At 45.3% G+C, this 18,253-nt stretch overlaps 1 long non-coding RNA gene across 3 annotated transcripts; it reads right to left on the bottom strand.

Annotated features, from left to right (window-relative positions):
- Positions 1-355: 355 nt before the first annotated feature.
- Positions 356-3,489, bottom strand: LOC123188813 (uncharacterized). 3 transcript variants are annotated; one of them, XR_006495219.1, is made up of 8 exons: positions 3,090-3,489; positions 2,902-3,000; positions 2,034-2,595; positions 1,710-1,778; positions 1,402-1,550; positions 1,161-1,299; positions 857-1,013; positions 356-745 (listed from the first exon to the last, which is right to left on the bottom strand). It is a non-coding gene; the product is annotated as an uncharacterized lncRNA (long non-coding RNA). The 3 variants fall into 3 exon arrangements; XR_006495218.1 differs by having other exon boundaries at positions 356-742; XR_006495220.1 differs by having other exon boundaries at positions 356-742; positions 2,545-2,595.
- Positions 3,490-18,253: the final 14,764 nt, after the last annotated feature.

The following is an 18,253-nucleotide window of genomic DNA, read 5'->3' as shown; positions in this document are numbered from 1 at the left end:
TTAATATTAATAGTATATCACGTAATTACTCATCCGTGTTTTCCATAAGAAAATACATTATCCTGCTAGAACAACCTAGCTGTAGCAGTAAGAAAACTACCCAGCAACACATATGTAGGAGGTGATTATCGAAACAAAAGGACTGATAAATTTAGCATCAACAAATGTATAAATTTTTTTGTTTTCAAATTCATAGTTTAACTCGAAAGCAAATAAAGATGGGCCAGAAATTAACATATGTTAAACTGGTGCTGCCAACAGTTCTATAGTTAATTGCTAATCATCAATCTAATCTAATTTCACCGCATACTCTGTAGCACTGAAAGCATAATGCTGAAGTGACAACAAATCCATATCTCCAAATATGACAACTGTTTGCAAAAATTCTTCTCCAGGATAAGGAGGAGCATCAAATAATAAACATAGATCCATGCGGGTAATATAAAATGCATAGGTCCAACATATCTATTAATCCATCTAGCTAGAAGCCTAGAACTGCATATACATGTTCCAAATCAGTGAAATAGCAAGGTCCAAAACACAAAATCAGATCCATGACTATGTATGTGTGGGCTCCAGTCACAAATATGTTCAAAAAAATATTAACCATCGGTCGGAACCAGTGTGAAAATTCAGAGATGTTCATGGCATTCTAGAAAAAGGATAAAAGGCCTTCCTTTGCCAAACCAAACGGACATGGCTTGCTGATCCAAACCCGAGGAGCTCCCAAATTCTCTATGTTCTGCTGCATCAGGGTAGAAATGAAGGAGAAGAGACATGAGAGAACAAATCGCTCAATTCATCAGGACCACAAAAAAGGTTCTTCGGGAATATATATGTTTAGAAAAGCACATACCACTTTGTCTCCCTCCGAAAGCCGCCACGAGCAGCACCACAATGCATGTCGAGAGCAGCATGGTGGTACCACCCACAGGCTAACCCATGCCGCCGGCCACGCCTTCGCGGCCTTCATGACAGTGCCCATGTGATCTGTAGCGCCTCGCGGGGAAGATCTGCAGAACAATAAAATATACTACATTTTTAGCATTATATTTATGTGTACTTGATGTAGAGAGAAAGCTACAATAATACATGGTTCTTCTAATTGGTAAATCTGCTTGGATTATAAACATCAACCAGATTGGTGCACAACACTATACCTGTAACATATGCATCAACTTTGATTATCTAATATGCACCAGATAATACACCCTATGTATCTTTCTTTATAAGAAAGATTCCCATCACCATCAGATCCATGTTTACTTCCCTCACACGTTTCAAGCCCTTGACATTAACCTGAATTCATGCAAAGCAAGAAAAATCAAATCCAAGGACATCATTAGTTGTCACACTTAGAAGTGGGATAAATCATGGGATGACAAATGAAATAGAACAAACCTGTATAATCCTACTATTCTTGCCATGCAAATCAGGCAAATACTTGAAGCAGTTTAGGTGTACAAATCACCTTGGCAGCTTCGCTTGTCTCAAGCAAACCATGTGTCAACGATTCAAAATCAATAGGCTTCAATTGTCCTTGATTAAAACTAAGGTTGAAGAGTTAATATATCTCAGTCATGGATGAAATCATCAAGGTGGATTGTAATAAATGTTGCATTCATCCAGTTATAAGCTGGGTCAAAGTAAACATTGCATTCGCTAGTTTTACAACAACAAAAAAGTGTGATCTGGTTAGGATCAAGAACCTGTCCAGAATAATGATCTGCATCTCTTCCTATTCAAGCCATTTGAAATCTCATATTTTGCAAATCCTCCTACATCATGCAAATAAAGATGTTGAACCAATAATATGGTGCAAGACAAAACATTTTGATTACTACTATAATGATAATGAAAAAAATCCATTGAATTTTCATAATTTCTGTAATATTATACCCAATCATCATATAAACATTTTTATTACCTAAAGATGTAATTGTCTATGAAGATCTAATTCATCGTTGCAAAATTATAACATGAGTTAGCTCCAAAGCATTCAAATTTTGAAAGCAATTTCCAGGCACAATTACCTCATTGTTGATAAAGATCATCCTCGATGAAACACCACAGTTTGATGATAATTTGCAATCAGATAAGAGAATTCAGTTTATGCTGATTAGAACAAGGAAATAACATATCTAAATCCTGATAGAAACTTTGTTTTCAACAACAGATCTAAAATGTGATCCAAATTTTGTTTTGCTTCCACTTTTCTGGTTTGTATGTACTCCGGAAATGGTCGTAACTGCTAATAAATGTAAGAGACCCTTCATTGACACTGATTGGTTGTTGTTGAGTAAAAAATAGAAAAATATATGCAGTGTTTCATACACTCAATGGTATAAAGTCTATGGTTCCATTACATTGCAAGGGTAATATACTATTAAGCATTCAGACAAGAAAGTAAGAAGCATGCTCCACGAAATCGGTTACTTGTACAGTAATCATGAATGCCCATAGTTCCATCTGACCTGGGATTTTGATCCCGACATTTCATGGGTTTTCACTTTGAAAATAACCAAAGACTAAAAGGAGTCAAACCTGTTGATTGACGCGAGGTCTCTCCGAGCTTCCGATTCCTTTTCTACAAAACTTTTTCCACAAGAGATGGGTTAAGATCCATATATAATTTGCCAAACTTAGAACTAATTGTATAGATTAAACATCACAATCAGGATTTTAGAATATGAAACAGGGGAATAAGATATAGAGTTTTTGAAGAATCTAATAGCAGTATCACACAACTGATGCTGCAAAATCCGAAACATCTTACTTCAGCTAAAGCTCAGGTACATGGTCAAGGACAAGAAATCAATCAAGAAAAAATCAGATATGCTGATTCATGTCGTTAAAGAAATCTTGCTTGCTGATCACACAAGTGAGTTAATTAGTCAGTACCTTCGAAGCACTCAGTTTGCTTTATGGACATGGCTTCCATGAACCCGAGCTCATCTACATGGGAGATCAGAGGTGTCATTCCATGGCAGCGAAGCCCACCTGCACAAATGGTTTGCATCAGTGAACAGAGCAGGAAGACAATTAATCGAAACAGACAAGGAGTGCTTAGAAGTTGCAATGGTCAACACCTGCATGGATGGGATCGGGGACAAATTCGTGGCTAAGGGTACGCATCTTCATCAGCGGCGTCAGCCCGTGCGTGTGGTCGTGGTCGTAGGCGTAGATGCCTGTGGCGTGCCGGCCCCGACTCCGGGTCTGGCCGGAGAAGCGCCTCCTCCTCCTCTTTCTCCTGTAGCCGACATGGAAGAGCGCCTCTTCCTCCTCTGGCATCCATGGCGGCGAGACCACACCTGGATCCCGGGAGATACCCGCACATGGTCACCGACGGTGGAGGGGAATGGGGAGCAGATCCGTTGCGGCAGCGTCCTCCCATCTGTCCTCGTCACCGGCAACAGCGACCTTCAGGCAATGGCGCCCGAGCAGAACCGCGACACCATCAGCTGGACCACGGTGCTACATAGTAAAAAAAGGAAATACAATACATCAAACGGTGCCTTTAAACATAATATTTCCAAGGATACTATGTAATTCAACAGCAATCATGAAAAGAATATGAAGAATTAAAATTGGCTCTAGCCTTTTGAACTACCAATTACATAGAAATTACAGTACATAACTAATACAGAAGGCTCTGGCGTCTCATTGACCTGACTGTCTTTCTTCTCTACATGCTGCACTAGGATAAAATGTCACTTTTCATTTCTTTTCAAAGAAGTACAATGTTACAGTTACAAATCCTTCATTATTTTGCTTGTGTTACAGGAGAAATGATTTCCCTTCTTGTGAAATAAAAAATAGCTGACACACCCAAGTGTGATAGTTGATGGTCGAGAATTAAAATCAAGGCCCAACGGAGAGAGCTCAGTTGTCACATCTACAACAGGATTGTTGGTTTCTCCCCTAATATCTTCAATTGTTGCATATAGGTGTGCACAAATTCGTGACATGCTTCTTGGACAGAGAAGGATTGAGAAGATTTCAAGTTTGTTCCAAAACTGTGTTGATTTCGATGCCGTTTTTTTTCTGGACGCCAAAGACCCAAAGTTATTCATGAACCTTCTTGCCCATCACCACTATGAGCAGATGCTGCATCAGGTCTCGCTGTGCTGGAAGCTCTCTAGGAATGACCCTTCTGTCATTCCATGCAACATCAACATCTTCAAGGCAAGGCTTACATCTCCATATTGCACAGGACCAGATGCACTAAGTATGATCACTACTTGTGCATCCAAAATCCTTTAAACCAGTTTTTGCCACATGAGTTCACTATATCTACCTATATGCAGTATTCTTTTGCCGTCCTAAGCAAATTTGTATGTGCCATCTCTTTTCAAAATAAATTTCTCTTTTGTGTGCTCGTACCGCTCGCGAGGCGGTGAGGGGTGGCTAATATTTTCCATGCTAGATGTGTTATTCTCACGATGAGTGTTTATTCACTTGTCATTGCACAAGAGTAAGGCAAATGTATTAGGGATGCCCAGTCCCGAAATGAAAAATGAATTTACTTTATGTTGTCAAATAATAAATTCCTTGGAAAGTGTTGGTATGGAGAGCACCCGTGGATACGGTTAGCCATGGAAAGTGAAAGTATGGTTGAAAAAGGAATAAACTTTATTTTCTGTTTGAAAACCGCCTATGATATATCTAGCATGGAAAGCGTTGGGAACTCTAAGTCGTTTCTGTTGGTGGGAAAAGTATGCCTCTCAAATGTTTTTATCTCTTAATTTTCGCTTTGAGCTCTGGCACATCTACAAATCCCTACTTTCCTCCGCGAAGGGCGTTTCTTTTACTTTATGCAATTTTATTTTTAATTTGAGTCTCCATCTTCTCTTATAAAGCACCAACTAGGGGGCACTATGATCGTACTTGAGCATTGGGTGTAGATAATATGCGAGTGTGTTTCATGAATGGATCAATGATTAAGCATGATGGGCTAGGGATAGCTTATTTTAGCGTTGATATTTTGAAAGACATGGTTGCTTGTTGATATGCTTGAGTATTTAAGTCTCATGTCAAAACTAGACTATTGCTTTGAACAATATAGAAGTCCAAATGTCCATGCTACAAAGGAAAGAATATGAGATGACATGTTAGGCAGCATTTCACATCAAAAATTCTGTTTTTATCATTTACCTACTCGAGGACGAGCAGGAATTAAGCTTGGGGATGCTGATACGTCTTCAACATATCTATAATTTTTTATTGTTCCATGTTGTTATATTATCATTCTTGGATGTTTTATAATCATTTATAGTCATTTTATATTATTTTTTGGTACTAACCTATTGACATAGTGCCAAGTGCCAGTTGCTGTTTTCTGCATGTTTTTTACATCGCATGAAATCAATACCAAACGGAGTTCAAACGTAGTGAAACTTTTTGTGGATTTTTTTGGACCAGAAGACATCCAGTGGGCTGGAGAAGCGCCTGGGGGGTGCTCCGAGGGGAGCCCAACCCACCAGGGCGCGCCCTGGTGGGTTGTGCCCACCTCGGGTGCCCCCTGAACCGACTCTTTGCTCGATAAATACCCCCAATATTCCAGAAACCCTAGTGGAGTCGATGAAAGTCAATTCCAGCCGCCGCGGAGTCCAGAACCACCAGATCCGATCTAGACACCATCACGGAGGGGTTCATTATGTCCATTGGTGCCTCTCCGATGATGCGTGAGTAGTCTTTTGTAGACCTTAGGGTCCGCAGTTAGTAGCTAGATGGCTTCCTCTCTCTCGTTTGATTCTCAATACAATGGTCTCTTGGAGGTCCATATGATGTAACTCTTTTTGCGGTGTGTTTGTTGGGATCGAATGAACTTTGAGTTTATGATCAGATCTATCTTTTTATCCATGAAAGTTATTTGGGTCTTCTTTGATCTCTTATATGCATGATTGCTTATAGCTTCATATTTCTTTTCCGATATTTAGGTTTTGTTTGGCCAACTTGATCTATTTATCTTGCAATGGGAAGAGCTGCTCTGTAATGGGTTCGATCTTATGGTGCTTGATCCTAGTGACAGAAGGGGAATCGACACATATGTATCATTGCTATTAAGGATAACAACATGGGGTCTATTTCTACATAAATAGATCTTGTCTACATCATGTCATCGTTCTTATTGCATTACTCCGTTTCTCCACGAACTTGATACACTAGATGCATGCTGGATAGTGATCGATGTGTGGAGTAATAGTAGTAGATGCAGGCAGGAGTCAGTCTACTAATCTTTGATGTGATGCCTATATAATGATCATTTCCTGGATATTGTCATGATTATTTAAATTTCTATCAATTGCACAACAGTAATTCATTTATCCACTATTTGCTATTTTTCTCGAGAGAAGCCACTAGTGAAATCTACGGCCCCCGGATCTCTTCTTTATTATATTTACCTTCACGATCTATTTTCATTTGCTTTTATTTTCAGATCTATTACACCAAAAATACAAAAATACCTTGTGGCACTTTATTTTATTTGGGATGTATTTATCCAATCTATTACAACTTTATCCCGTCCTTTTCCAATTTCTGGCGCCGTTACCCGAAAGGGATTGACAACCCCTTTAACACGCCGGGTTGCGAGTATTTGTTATTTGTGTGCAGGTGTTGTTTATGTTGTGTTGCTTGGTTCTCCTACTGGTTCGATAACCTTGGTCTCATCACTGACGGAAATACCTACCGTTGCTGTGCTGCATCATCCCTTCCTCTTTGGGGAAATACCGACGTAGTTCTAGCAGACATCACTAACCTTGTTGTGATGACTAGATAGGACATGGTACGCACCTGGACGGAGGAACTAGTCTGCATTGTGCATATAAGTTGTGTCTGGATTCAATGTACCTCTACTTTGACCAAACATATGGAAAAATGTATCAACATTCACAATGTCAAATCAATATTCTTATACTCATTATGAAATGTAGTTTCATAAAATCTATATTTGGCATTATAGATATTGATATTTTTAGTATAAATTTGGTCAAACTTTGCAAACTTTGACTTGACACAAATCTTACGCAAAGTAAAAAGGACTAGAGGGAGTATCATGCATGCGGAGTAGGCAAAAAAATTGCTCGTTTATAGCCGTCCGAAGTCTCAAAGGGCGCGACCACGCGAGGGAGGCGAAGGTCGTGGGAGGCGCGACGGTTGACAGAATTAAGTGAAGTTACATGCACGCGCCGGCATGGCATGCGAACACGCAGAAGATATGTCGTCAGGCCTACGATATAGGTTTAGTAGAGATGACATCTTGTGGGTCCCGCATAGTACTCAAGAACTCTTTGGGGGCATGTAGTCATTTATCCAGCGGGCAAGCCACCACCCCACGCCGTTCGCACGCCCTACTCGTCCCCGTATTCTACCTTACAATAGTTCGCTCCCAGTCGTCCCGTCCTTTCACATTACACCAGTTCCATTTCTCCTAACCCGCCTCCAAAATCCATGGCCTCCCAAATCTCCATGGTCGGCGGTGAGTACAAGGTTAGAACCATCACCGGCGATGAGTTCTTCGTCATCTACACCCGTAGATCCGCGACGGTGGAAGCATGCCTTGGTCGCTTCCTACACATGTTCAAAAGTTCAAAGGATGAGTGGGTCACTGGGCTAGATGTTGAGTACACCATAGTACTGGAAAGGGAGAAGCTTCTAAAGGAGGCAGAGATGAAGAAGCCCGCCGTGATCCAGGTTTGCGTACATAACGTGTGCTTGGTCTACCATATATGCCATGCCGATGTTAGGTGCCAGGATTTTGAGTTCTTCCTCAAGGAAAAAAGTTAAATTCATTACTGTAGACTTTACGAACAATAGGATATTCTTGGGCCAGCCCTTCGATCTACAGAAGGAAATCCTGGTGTCCTCCTCTCAGCCTTCAATGCTGACCCTGGCAGTAGCCATGATTGATCCTTCGTACGCTCAACTAAAGAAACCTCACCCGGAGTTTCATCATGCATGGGAGTCGAAGACAATAGATTAAGATCACATCGTGTACGCAACAATAGATGCCTACCTTTGTTTAAATATCTACAAGGGTTGGATGAAGAAACAGAGCCCAGTGTCCGTTTCAAGCAAAGAAGTTCGGCGAAGAGGAATAAGAAGAGGGACGAGGACGAAGTCGAGGACGTGGACTCGGACTCCGAGTAAGGTGGCAGTGCCGTTGCTCATGCTGGTTCAACTGCAGTGTCAAGCGGAGTAGTTGCTTAGTTTAATTTCAGGGGTGTGTCGTGCTGTGCCCCCAGCAGAACTATGTTTATGTTCTTTCTCATTATTTGAATGCTTTAGTACGTACAATATTACTAGTATGTCTTACTACTGTTCTTCTTGTAGTTGGTACTACTACTCGTATCTTCGCGTTCCTACTGTACTTAATACGTACTACTAGTATAATTTGGGTTAGTCAATTTGTGAAAGAAGTTCGATGGGGCGAAGGAAGAAGACAACAGAGAAGCTACCCCAGTATCTATATTAGGGTGGCAGGATGCCCATGATCTATCTTATGAGTGTTGGGTGTGAAATGCATTTCGCCGGAAAAAATGGATCGTGCCTGAGGTTAAACGGGTGGCGAGGGTGGGGGGAGCATGGCGGTGGTAGGAGGTTCAGGGGAGCGCGGGACGGCGGCGGCAGGAGGTTAGGCCTGTAGCGGGCTGGCGGCTCGATGCCTGAGAGAGAAGATGAACACTGCATCAATTTTAGAGGTTGAAGAAGCCCTTCTGGCCGTCCATGTTGCATCCAACGGCTCAGAAGAGTCCAATGACCCAAATTGTTCCTTCAGATTGCAGGATCCACGTGGCATTCAAGGTCTCGAAGGTAGATTCCCCGCACCCGGTTTGCGGGCTCGGCACGAGCGCGACTGGCTTCCGCTGCGACAGCCACCATGCGTGCCTCCTCCGCACGGGCGGAGACGACAATGACACGCTAGCTCCTCCTCGCCGGCGTGCTAGAGCACGTGCTCGTCCTCGTTTTCGTACACTGCGGGTATAGACGCGGCTCCACCTGCTCGCGTGCTTGGCAGCGCGACGACATTGTGAAGAGGGTCTGCAAACGACATGAGCGGGCGAGCCTTCGGCTTCATGGCACAGGGATGGCGGGGACACAGCGGTGATGGGCGAGAAATGGTCGGCCAGAGTAGGCGGGCGCCGGCATGCGCAATGGCGGCGGCATATTGATGAGTGCATGTATGTGAGCTTAGTTTAGTTTTATATAGGGTTGGTCAAACTTAAAAGAACACCATACTAGTACACCTAAATATTAGACTAAGGCAACGCTTATACTACCACATTAGTTAGCACAACATCGATACGAAATCCTGTGCAAACGCGTGCATCGCGGCCGCGTGGTCGATCGAACGGTGCGTCACCGTGTCACGCTCGAAGGACATCCACCGAACCTTTTTGTGTGTGTGAAAATAATCCCCGAATATTACTCTACTTTTTTCCTGGAAAAGTTCTTCACGCTACAATATTTCCATATATTTGAATTTAGCTTCAGTTCATTCTTACTTGGATTCAGACGTTTTAGGTGCACCCTAGAAATTTTTTCAATACTGATTCTGTGTGTGTGACTGAGAGAGAACGCGTGTATGTGTCCATATGTGTGTTGTGGAGGAAGGGCAATGTGGAGACGGTGTGCGTGTGATGGAGACATAGAGAGGTGTGAATGTGCAAATGATCATGCATGAGTGAGACATAGAGAGATGCCGATATGTTGTGTATACATGAGAGAACGGTCTTCTATTTGTACTTGTGTGTGTGTCCTAGAGAGAGAGAGGAGCATCCGTAACACAACAACCATCTCTTTCTATTCGTCCATCCCTCACACAATCGCATGTAACACATAGATCAACGCACACATTTTGACACCCTCACCCGGCCCCTGCCCACCTCAAGGCCCGCACATCACTCTCTATCTCGCACGCACAATCTCTTTGTGAAAACCCTATTTTGCATGTAGCTTTTCGTCACATACACACATATTCTCTCCATAGGTTTGATTTCTCTCAATATCTGACACACACACACACACACACACACACACACACACACACACGCGCGCGCGCTGCATACACACTCCCTCCTCCCCCGAGCACACAATTTATCCCCATCCAAGGTTATATGGCGACCACTCTTGCTTGTGCTTCTCAGCATCCCAGCATGCACACCACCTCAATCTTCAAAGAGGGCATCGAGGAGATCGAAGACGGTGATCACACTGCACTAGAGAATGCAGGGCCATTTGGAAGCAGGATGATGTGACGACGGCTGGCTGACTCCTCCCCCCTCTCTCTCCCGCACAAAATTATCAATCGCTCAACCCATGAGATCCTTCCCCTCTCATCCACGTTCTTTCAGCTCTCTCATCAAACCCGTTGTCTCTTCTCCTTCCACATGTACAAAATCCGGATGCACACGCGTCTCACATATATTACATGTCTCCATCTTTCTCATAGACCTAACTTCTCTCTCTCTCTCTCTCTCTCTCCCGTTAGGTTTGTCTCCTAATCTCTCGCCCACATACATACAATCTTTCCCGCCCTATTTGCTCCATCTTCTCAAGCTCTCTCTACATGTTTCATTCACACATTGGGATTTGTTCAAAATATTGCTTTATAATGGATCATGTAGAGTTATGGTTGCTTTTATTGCATCCTACAAAGCAATAACTATGAAATGCATTTAGATTTTCATTTGACTGGGATTATGTGAGTTTGAGCATATTGTGAAGCACTATAGACCTCGTATACATCTTGGAATTAAACAATGTTTCTAACTATTGAATTGTATAAACCATTATATTCGAAGTCAGTAGCCTAATATATTTATTTCACGATTACAACAAATAAACTAAGAAAACAAATGTGTACCCCCTCTATTTTTATTTAAGTCCGCGTATTAGCATTGGTCAAAGTCAAGTTTTGTAAACTCTCACAAAGTTTATAACAAAAAATATTAACATATACAATAACAAATAAATACCATTAGATTCATTATTGAATGTACTTTCACATCATACATATTTGTTATGGTAAATGTTTATATTTTTCTACAAACTTGGTCCTAGAGATGTTGCTTTATTTGAATTCTGCTTATTGCATTTATTGGAGCACCTACAATGGGCAAATTTAATGTGTAATTGTTCCTCTTGGTGATGACCACACTACAGTTGATTATATCTCATTGAGACATGAATCATCTTCCATGGTTATTAAAGGTAGCATAGTACTAGTTGAACCTGATAGTTACTTGAAACCATTGCTTAACACCGAACCTCTCTACTTTTTAGAAGGTTTCCATTTTAGTTTACTGTATATATGTTTCTTGTTTGAGCTATATCAGTTGGGAAAGTGCTAGAACCCAGGAGCTTATGATTTTGCTGCTCATGAGATAAGAGTAAATATTGCAATCAACTCTGACTGTGCAACTATATAGACAAGGGCCTGCATTATATATCGAAGGTTCAACATTGAAGCTGCTTGCATTGATCCACAATAGATCTTGACTTCGGCGAAAAATGAGGTATATTGAGATTAATGACGCATGGTTACATACAGATAGAAGAACCGGTTGTAATATATATATATTTTGTCCTCAAGTAGCGCTTCTACTTATCATTCATGTAATGAATATTCAATGTACATAGTTCATTCTCTACACCTTTTTTTAAGGAAATACCTATTTATTTGTGTTTGTATTTAAAACCTATGTTTTTATTTTAAAGAACACATATGAATTTTGTTGGGCATGAAATGAGCTACCATAACTACTATAATCTATGCATATGGTTTCAGTAGATTTTTTTGGTGAAGAGTTGGAATACCAAAAGAAAATAATGCACTAGATGTCCTTGATTATAGTTATACTTTGAGTAGGTTTCTATATGTTGAATTTCACATGGAGCAACTTGGCCCGCATGTACTTTTCTTTGGTTGTTTGTTATTCTTACGACTCATGGAGCAACTTGGTCTGAAGGTTCTGTACACACTATTTTCATCAGCTTGTGTGGTAGCAACAATATTTGTGCCACGACATGTAGTCGAAACAGAGGGAAAAACTTTGCAGAGATCGAAGTTTCACTGTTACAAACACAATAAAGGTACCCTCTGCTCTTTCCTCTGACATAAGCCATTTGAGATCATCTTTGACTCTTTGTATACCAACTAGCATCTATAAATAGTAGCAGTGATATTACAAGGTGGCGGTATTATAAATAGATCCTTAGTTGAGAACTTGGTAGTGAGCTAACTTAGGGCATGTGGATTACAAGTACCACGCCGAGAAAACTTACATGCTTTTGTCATTGCAGGTTTCATGGTGGTAGTGCCTTCTTCTACATGATAGGAATTCAAAGGAATTTCGTTGTCTTGTTGTTAAATACCAACTGGGTATGTCGTCTATTCACAAATCACGTAATATGACCATCTCTTGCATACAAAACGCTCGGGGAAAGTCCCAGTTGTGCACCTGTGATCGCTGGAGCGGCATACTATTTTACGAATGCAATACAGGTTGGTCGGGAGGTTTGTGTCTATAGGATGGAATTACATGATATGTCAAAATGGTGGTCTTTATTATGCAATTTAACTGATCTCTTGTTGAACCCCTCCTTTTCTAGAAAAAACTATTATTTAATGTTTGAAGTTTAATCTTCTGTCTGCATAGTTTTACTGATAATTGAATGCATTAGTGTCGGTGTCAAAACCGGCGGATCTCGGGTAGGGGGTCCCGAACTGTGCGTCTAGGCGGATGGTAACATGAGACGAGGGACACGATGTTTTACCCAGGTTCGGGCCCTCTTAATGGAGGTAAAACCCTACGTCCTGCTTGATTAATATTGATGATATGGGTAGTACAAGAGTGGATCTACCACGAGATCAAGGAGGCTAAACCCTAGAAGCTAGCCTATGGTATGATTGTAATGGAGGTTATGTCCTATGGACTAAAGCCCTCTGGTTTATATAGACACCGGAGAGGGCTAGGGTTACACAGAGTCGGTTACAATGGTAGGAGATCTACATATCCGTATCGCCAAGCTTGCCTTCCACACCAAGGAAAGTCCCATCCGGACACGGGACGGAGTCTTCAATCTTGTATCTTCGTAGTCTTGGAGTCCGGCGGACGATGATAGTCCGGCTGTCCGGACACCCCCTAGTCCAGGACTCCCTCAGTAGCCCCTGAACCTGGCTTCAATGACGATGAGTCCGGCGCGCATAATGTTCGGCATTGCAAGGCGGGTTCCTCCCTTAAATAATCCATAGAAGATCATGAACACCAGGATAGTGTCCGGCTCTGCAAAATAAATTCCACATTCCACCGTAGAGAGAATAAAATATACACAAGCTCAATCTGCTGACGTATTTTGCGGCATGACATCACACCACTGCCAAGCCTTTACTTGAATCGTTTTTTATTATACCGCCTCAGCGCATTTAGCGAAGCGGTTTCCTTGGCACGTCTTGTCGAAGCAGAGATCATGTTCCCCTTATTCCGGGATTCTCATCAATACGGACGTGGGTAACCCAACCGCGCCATCGATGGTGGCGCTTGGGAGATAAGCGAGTTTTACCAGGCTAGTGGGGGACGAATAGTCTTCGCCCGCCTATATATAAGGGATAAGGATTCACCTTTTCACCTACGCCTTCTTCCTCCTTTGCTTATCCATCTCCGCGCACTCGAGCTCCAGCGCCCAAGTTCGCGCATCTCGCCTCGACCTCCTCCGACCATGTCCGGAGCGGGAGGTAAATGGTTGGCCTCCACCGTTAAGGAGGAGCACATCACAAAGCTGCGCAGCGCCGGATACCTTTCCGGCGACGTTGCGCACCGGCTGCCCGACGAGGGGCAGCTCATCCCCACCCCCGGGCCCCATGAGAGGGTCGTTTTCCTTCCCCACTTCCTCCGCGGACTGGGCTTTCCACTTCACCCCTTTGTCCGGGGGCTCATGTTCTACTACGGCCTGGATTTCCATGATCTGGCGCCGAACTTCATCCTCAACATCTCGGCGTTTATCGTCGTGTGCGAGGCCTTCCTCTGCATCCAGCCCCACTTCGGCTTATGGCTCAAGACCTTCAATGTCAAGCCGAAGGTGGAGAAGGGCACTCAAGCGGAGTGCGGAGGCGCCATGTTGGGCAAGATGCCCAACGTCCTTTGGTTCGAAGGGGCCTTCGTGGAATCCATCAAGGGATGGCAGTCGGGGTGGTTCTATATCACCGAGCCGCGCGACCCTACGTGGGCGGCGGCCCCCGAGTTTAGATCTGGAATCCCTATGCAGCTCACCTCCTGGAAAGAGAAGGGCTTGCTGTGGGGTAATTCGAAGGAGCTGACGGGACTCCAAGCCTGCATCCAGAAGCTGGTGAACAAGAAGCTCAGGCTGGTTAACGTGGTCCAGGTCATGCTCGTTCGCCGGATTCTCCCATGCCAAGAACGGGCATTCAATCTGTGGGAGTTCAATCCGGAACAGCACCAGGTGCTGAGCGGGCTCTTCGACACAACGTACGAAGGCGCTTGGAGGGTGCTGTTTAAGGGCGCCGAAGCCCCCGCATCCGCGACTGAAGATCGCGGATTCCACTCGCAGCGTCCAGCTGACGAGGTAAGTGATTCTACCCCTTTACGGGACACTTGTTGTTAATAATTCGACCCTAAGCGGGTTTTAATCTCCCTTCTCCCTTTGACAGGAATGGATGAAGAAGGCCGAGCAGCTTGTCTGCCCGGCTCCCATGCCAGAAGACCCAGTGGACGCCTGTCTAGCGGGGTTGCTGGTTCTGGCACCGCACATGGTGCCGGAGAAGAAGGCCAAGAAGGTGGCCACGGGAACTCGAAAGAGTTCCCGCTTTCAGGTGTCCGACGACTCCGAGGCGGACTCCTCCCCCGAAGATGAGGAGGAGGAAGAAGACTCTCTCCCAGAGGAGGGAGAGAGGAAGAGGAAGGCTTCCCCAACAGGGGAGGCCGAAGGGTCCAAGAGGGGAAGAACTATTCCCCCGGACAGCTCCGCCAACACCAACGTTGGCGGTGAAGAGTGGCCTTCAAGGCCCAGGCCTCGGGCGAGATCGTAAGTATCCAGATCCCTAAATGATCTGCAATTTCTTTTGTGTCACATAGTGTCCTTCTAATGCCGCATACTGCCTGCAGTCCGGCCGATGATGATCTCCCCGCTTCATCGAGCAGGTCGTTGGCTCCGTCGGATGTGGATTCCATCCCGACTGCCTCCACCCCTCGCACCGATGAGGACGCCGAGGTGGGATCCCAGAAAGGGACCCATCAGGAGGAGGCTCCGGAGGCGCCGCAAGGCAGCCTCCCGGACTTTGCGCCGGACTCTACGCCGGAACCTGCAGTGGTTCCGGAGTCCGGCAGGCGGCCCCTTCGCAAGAAGGGCAAGACCGTGACGCCGGCGGCCTCCGTCCAACCGGAGGCGCCGGACAACTTGTTGGAGGCGCTCAAAGGCGCTTCCATCGAGGAAGAACACCGCACTATCATGAGTGCGGTGATTCAGAAGGTTCAGCTCGCCAAGAGCGGGCTGACCGAAGCCTGCAGCAGCCTTCTAACAGGCTTTGAGGTAAGAAGTTAAAATTATGTAATGTAATACTGCATAGACAGTAGCCCCTGATGCTCAGTTCGGCGTTCGGAAAGAAAAGCCGGATTGAGGATCTAAAATGATATACGCAGGGTTGCTAAAAAATATGTCAATATGGGTTTGCAGGCTGCGCTGCTGACCTCTGCCGCACTGACTGCGGAGGTCGGTGCATTAAAGCAGGATCTCGAGCGGTTCGAGCAAGAGCTCGGCCGTGCCAAGAAGCAACTCGAGGACAAAGAAGGTGAGTAACACCACTTTTAAAAATTTACCTTACAGAAAAGGATTTAGGTTGCAATAGAAATGACAAGGATAACGTGGGTACTGCAAGGGCCACTAACAAGGTGGCGACCCTGAAGGAGGCCGTGTCCGTGGACGAACGTAATGCAGCCGTGGAACGGGCAGAGCGAGAGAAACAGGAGGCACGGGTGGCAGAAGTGCGGCAAGAGCTCCAGGCTCTCATGGAGAAGCATGAGAGTTTGGAGCGCGACTCCAAGACTCGAGAGTCCGAGCTCGCCTCGGCTCTCGAAAGTGCCAAGTCCGCCAAGGCCGAGGCCCGTAAGGCCCTTCAGGAGGTTGAAGATGTGAAGAAGATAGCAGCGGGTAAGGCATTTTTCATGCAAAGCAAGCATGTTAATGTAAACTACCTGACACTTACCCGAATTCGGAGCTCTCCGGGGGCGTTTGCAGATCTGCCCCGTAGTGTATCCGATGCCGCCGCATTCTACCGTGGCCAGGAGGGGAGCTCAACAGAGAAGGTCTTCTGGTCTCAATACGCTGAGGCCGGCCATCCGGTGCCCCCTAGCGACTAGCTGAAGCAGCTGGTCGAGCTCCACAAGGCGGCTGAGGAGGCCATGAAGGGCCTCATAGTCCGGCTGTGGCCTGGACAGGCCATGCCTGGGAGCTACTTCAGCCTCGTGCGGCAGCTGGTGGATGCATGCCCCTGGGTGGAGGTCATCAAGCGCTCCGCCTGTATTGAAGGTGCTCGTCGGGCCCTTGCCCGCACAAAGGTGCACTGGGGCAGGCTGGATGCGGAGAGGCTTCTTACTGACCCGCCGCCAGCGGGCAAGGAGTATCGTACACCCGAAATGTATTATAAGACTGTCCTGAAGGGTGCCCGCAGTATTGCGGATGAGTGCCCCAGAGATGTAATTTTTGAGTAAAACTCGCTATGTATTATCCTGCGCGCTGAAAACTTTTGTTCATATGCGCTAAGCAACACTTGTTTAATTTAAAATATTACCTTCTGTGCGGCCGTTTATAAAATCTGAGAGATGGCAAGTCATTGGCTTCAGCCCCCGAGCCGCAAATGCTGGGGTGTTCAGGATAACTTGAGCACTCTTGTTCCCATTTTTGGGTCCATCTAGGGAGGCGCTCAACACAACGAACAAGGCAACCGGACTTATAATGCTTGAACACTCTCACTTAGCCATAGAATTCTATAATTTTAAATTTCGGCGAAGCCCCTAGTATTCGGAAGACCGAATTCGGGGCGCTATCCACGCCTTCGTCGGACATTATCCGGTACTTCGCTCGAAGCGGCATGAGTCTTTAGGGACCCGAAAAGACCTCTCGAACAGCGACCAGTCTCTCGCCTTATCATGCCAGTCCATTTTAGCTTTCTCCACCGAGGCGCTCGCCCGGCTCAACCGGGGTGCAATCGCAGAGGTTCTCCCAGTGCCACCTTAGCCGACAGAACGGAACGTAAGGCACCAAAACATGGGAGCCGGGCAAACCCAACTATTGACCCAAGACATGATTCGGAGCCGATTCATATAATGCTATAAGTTCGGGGTGCCGCACTTGTGAAAGTGTTCGGGCTTATCACACCATAATGTGGGGAACGTAAGCCCCTGGTGTATTCGGCCGTACCAAAATATACGGGTGCAAGATGTCATTAATGAACATATGTATAAAGTAATGCAATAACAGGCAAAAGATGCCGCGTTATTTATTCAAGGAATTCTGCTATGAGTGCGGAAGGATACAAATAGTGCGGTAAGCAATGGATTGGAATAAATAAACATGTCCCCCTCCAGGGCTGGGCTGCAGACTGGTGTATATAATCGAATTTAATGCTCGTAATGGAGGCCACCTGAGTGTTCGTCGCAGGCTTCTTTCCTCCCTGGCTGTTGCATCGTGAGTTCGGTGGGTTCACCGCCGGACAGGGCCTCTGGTGAACGGAGTCCTGTGTATACAAAGAAGAAGAAAAAAATGATAAAAAAGAGCGGCACGCTTGGGAGCCCCTGGTGCGGTCGAGCCGCACTCTGGGTCTGTTGTCCACGTGCCCCTCCCCCTAGGCCCATGGTATCTCCAGAGCGTAATGATGTACGCGGAGGGTTGGTTTTGCAATTATGCGAGGGCTGGGGTTGGGGCCGCATTGCTACGCGCGCTCAGAATGTGCCAGGTGGTCTTGGTTGATGTTGCTCCGGGCCCATTTAGCTGTGTCCGGCCGTTTAACGGCCGGACTTGAAAATTGCCTTAGAAGGCTGCTTTGTACTTCTGCCGCGAGAGCCGCTGTATGTTCCTCCGTTCGGAGGGAGCGTTCCGTATTTCCGTTGACCGTAATGACTCCACGAGGGCCTGGCATCTTGAGCTTGAGGTATGCATAATGCGGCACCGCGTTGAACTTTGCAAACGCGGTTCGTCCGAGCAAAGCGTGATAGCCGCTGCGGAACGGGACTATGTC

Source organism: Triticum aestivum, chromosome 2A (genome assembly GCF_018294505.1).
Source record: "Triticum aestivum cultivar Chinese Spring chromosome 2A, IWGSC CS RefSeq v2.1, whole genome shotgun sequence".
Classification (NCBI taxonomy): Eukaryota; Viridiplantae; Streptophyta; class Magnoliopsida; order Poales; family Poaceae; genus Triticum; species Triticum aestivum.
Note: the sequence above shows the minus strand (reverse complement) of the source record. Positions and strands in the feature narration are given on the sequence as shown.